This window comes from Moschus berezovskii, chromosome 14 (assembly GCF_049115385.1).
Source record: "Moschus berezovskii isolate FMDL1 chromosome 14, NW_MosBer_1.0, whole genome shotgun sequence".
Classification (NCBI taxonomy): domain Eukaryota; kingdom Metazoa; phylum Chordata; class Mammalia; order Artiodactyla; family Moschidae; genus Moschus; species Moschus berezovskii.
Window position 1 is genome coordinate 33454623 of NC_142473.1, and position 4191 is coordinate 33458813.

Sequence of the window (4191 nt, forward strand, 5' to 3'; positions counted from 1 at the left end):
GTTCACTTGCTAAGTCTTTGAATCTGTTTCTGTTTGTAAATAAGTTCATTTCCATCATTTTTTAAAGAATCCATATGTAAGTGATACATTTGTCTTTGTCTGACTTAGCATCATAATCTCTAGGGCCATCCATGCTGTTGCAAATGGCATGATTTCATTCTTTTTTATGGCTGAGTAGCACATTCCTGTATATTTCACATCGTCTTTATCCACTTGTTTGTTGATGGACACTTAGGTTACTTGCATGTCTTGGCTATTGTAAACTGTGCTGCTATGAACTTTGGGGTACTTGTATCTTTCTTCTTTTTTTGGCTGCTGCTGGCTCTAGTTGCAGCATGTGAACTTTTAGTTGTGGTATGTGGGATCTAGTTCCCTGGCCAGGGATCCATCCCACGTCCCCTGCACTGAGAGTTCAGAGTCTTAGCTGCTGGGCCATCAGGGAAGTCCCCATGTATCTTTTCTAATTAGTGTTTTTTTCTTTTCCAGATATCATATTTACACTTAAATTCATGATCAATTTTGAATTAACTTTTGCATAAGATATGACATTTAGGTCAAGGTTCTTCTTTTTCTTTCTTTTTCCTATGGATATTCAATTTCTCCAGCACCACTTATTGAAGAGGGTATTCTTTCTCTATTGAATTGTTTTGTCCCTTTGTGAAAATTCAGTTGGGCATAGTTGTGTGGGTCTATTCCTGGGTCTTCTGGTCTGTTCCATTTATCTATGTGTCCATAAGCCTTAACATAAAATGGTGATTCCTCCCACTTTACTCTTTCAAAATTGTTTTAACTATTCTAGCTTCTTGGACTCCTCATATAAATTTTATTTTATTTATTTGTTTTAGAGAAACATTGTGTTTAATGTTAAAGTTTACCTCTCTCCAGCACCAGGCATGGAGTTGTAGAAGCAGGGGTGGGTAGATAATCTCCATGGAGCCTCACATGTCAAAGAGGATGAGGAGGGTTTTTCAAACAGAAAAACCCCATAACCTCAGTCAGGGCAAAGCCCAGAATGGCATAACAGAAGAGCTGCTGCTTCAGAAACAAGTTTCTGGCATAGCCAATGATCAAGCTGCCAAACACTGTTCCAAAGCTGGCCCCTGAACCAGCTGCACCAATTATGGCAGCCACACCACCAGTAAACTTGGCTGCTGTGTCAATGTCTTGTCTAGCCAACTTCCACTTGTCCACCTGGGTTGGGACACTGCTGTAGGAAGGCTGTTCAAATGGGACCTCTGGCCTCCTCAGGAAGAAGTCAGACACAGGACTAATTAGACCTGGTACAAGAGCGGATCAGAGCAGGAGGAATAAGTTGTGCCCTGGTGGTCTGCATTTTTTCAGTCTCTTAGCTTTAACTCTGGCTTTCTTGGTGGCTCAGATGATAAAGAGTCTGCCTGCATCGCGGGAGACCTGGGTTCAGTCCCTGGGTTGGGAAGATTCCCTGGAGAAGGAAATGGCAGCCCACTCCAGTATTCTTGCCTGGGGAATTCCATGGACAGAGGAGCCTGGTGGGCTACAGTTCATGGAGTCGCAAAGTCAGACACAACTGAGCAACTTCAGCTTTAGCTCTAGGACTCCATATAAATTTTAGGTTAAACTTGTCTGTAACTACGAAAAAAATATTGCTTGGATCTTGAATTTTAACATTTTTAAGTGATTTCTTCATTTTTTTTTAATTAACTTTCTTTTTATTACTTATTCTATTGTATGCCACACAGATGGTCAGAATACTTCAATTTTCTTGCATTTTTAAGAGATAGGACAAGCCCACTTTTGGCATAGTGGTCACCAAACTGTTTCTATACATGATATTTACATGTGTTCTTTAAACTTCATAGTAACTCTAAGAAAAAGATATACTAGTACTTCCTCCATTTGACAGATGAGAAAAATGAAGCATGAATAGAATAAATAATTTGTCCAATATCTCATAGCTGGCTAGTGGTGGAACTAAGATCTGAACCTGAACAGTCTAATTCTAGAACACACACTCATCCTCTGTGTATGTTTCTTTTCTTTGAAAATAATTATTTCATTCAAAACATTTAAAAACATTTCTTTTTATTTATTTATCTGGCTGTGCCAGGTCTTAGTTGCAGCATGCAGGATCTTTTTAGTTGTAGCAAGTAAACTCTTAGTTGCAGCATGTGGGATCTAGTTCCCTGAGGAAGGATTGAACCAGGCCCCCAGTACTGGGAGTCTCAGGCACTGGATCACCAAGGAAATCCCAAAACAGTTTAATTGAGTGTCTATTATGTGCCAGGGACTATTCTGTGTGCTAGGGCTATAACAGCCATGAGTATAATAAAATAAAGCAGTGAATAAAACAAATTTCCTGCCCTCATAAAGCTTCTTTCCTAAAGAAGGGGAGAAATTATGGCATGAGTGCAATAATTATTTTATTACAAGATTACTTTATTATTGTGTCTATAGTAGGGGCATGAAAAAGTGAAAGTTAGTCACATAGTCATTTCTGACTCTTTTCGACCACTGCCCTGATCCTCTGTCCGTGGAATTCCTTAGGCAAGAGTACTGGAGTGGGTTGCCATTTCCTTCTCCAGGGGATCTTCCCAACCCAGGGATCGAACCTGGGTCTCCTGCATTGCAGGCAGATTCCTTACCAACTGAGCCACTAGGGAAGCCCATATTAGGGGCATAGCCATGCTTAGGTACAGGGGCTGGGATCTCACAAAAAAGATACACCTATTCATTGAATCAGGCTTCCCTGATGGCTCAATGGATAAAGAATCCATCTGCAATGCAGGAGACACAGGAGATGCAGATTCGGTTCTGGGTGGGAACAATCCCCTGGAGAAGGAAATGGCAACCACTCCATTTTTCTTGCCTGAAAAATCCCATGGAAGTGAAGCCTGGTGGGCTACAGTCCAAAGGGTCACAAAGAGTCAGACACAGCTGAGTGACTGAACACACACACACGTTCGTTGAATCATTCACCGTAGTCCTAGCAATTTTCTGGGGTTGGGAAAATCCCTCATTTGGGAAACAGAAACTGACTAGAAGACCCAGGGGGATAGTAAGCTAAGCCACCAAGGTGACACAACTGTCTAGACGTTAGCTCTTGTGTGGTGGGAAAGAAGAGCACACCTGCTCCCAGCGAGTGTTCAGGGGACAGAGGAAACAGGAACATATGCAAAGCGCTTGGGTATTTGCCCATTCTGGGTTACAGACCATTCAGACCAAGCTCATGAGTTAGCTAGAAAATGGTCAGGAAATCAGACTCTTCTATACTATTTTCTAAAAATCCTTTTATTGAGATATACTGTATATCTAGAAAAGTGCAGAAGTAATAAATGAATGAATGAATTCACCTCAATGAATTTCCACCCCTGTAACCAGAACCTAAATCAGTGAAAGAGAACATTACTAGCCCTCCAGGACTAGTAACCTGTGCCCTCTGTAGTCACTAGTTCCAGTGACAATCACTTGATTGCAAACACCCCAGATTTCTCTGTTTGGGAAATTTAGATAAACAGAACCACACAGCAGATCCTCTTTTGTGCCTGGTTTAACCCTCAACATTGTGTTGGTGAGATTCACGCATTTTTTTACCTAGAGTTGTAGTTTGTTGTGCTGTGTAGCATTCCACGGTGTAAAGATACCCTAATTATCTATTCTGCTTCACATGGACATTTAGGTTGTTTCCAATATTTGGCTATTACACATAATACTGCTATTATCGTCCTAGTACATGGTTTTAGTGAACAAATATACACAAAAAATGCACATTGGGTACATTCCTAGGAACGAACCTGCTGAGACTTTGCATGTATATGATTGTGATCAGCTTTAGTAAATAACACCAATTGTCCGAAGTCATAACGATGTTTCATATTGTTTTCAAGAAAGTCCTTTTGTTTCTTATTTGTTTTTCTTTTTCAATCCATTTATTTATTTTTGGCAGCACTGGGTCTTCATTGCTGTGTGCCGGCTTTCTGTCGTTGTGGCCAGCAGGAGCTACTCTGGTTTCACTGTATGGCTTCTCATTGCAGTAGCTTCTCTTGTTGTGGAGCATGGGCTCTAGGGCAAGCAGGCTGCAGTAGCTGCAAATCCCTGGCTCTAGAGCACAGGCTCAATAGTTGTGGCACATAGGCTCAGTTGCACCCCAGCACATGGGTTCTTCCCGGACCAGGGATTGAACCTGTTTCCTGTATTGGCAGGTGGATTCTTAAA

The 4191-nt window shown here is 41.3% G+C and overlaps 1 pseudogene; it reads right to left on the reverse strand.

The window, feature by feature from the left end:
• Positions 1–938: 938 nt before the first annotated feature.
• Positions 939–1333, reverse strand: LOC148775563 (ATP synthase F(0) complex subunit C1, mitochondrial pseudogene; annotated as a pseudogene).
• Positions 1334–4191: the final 2858 nt, after the last annotated feature.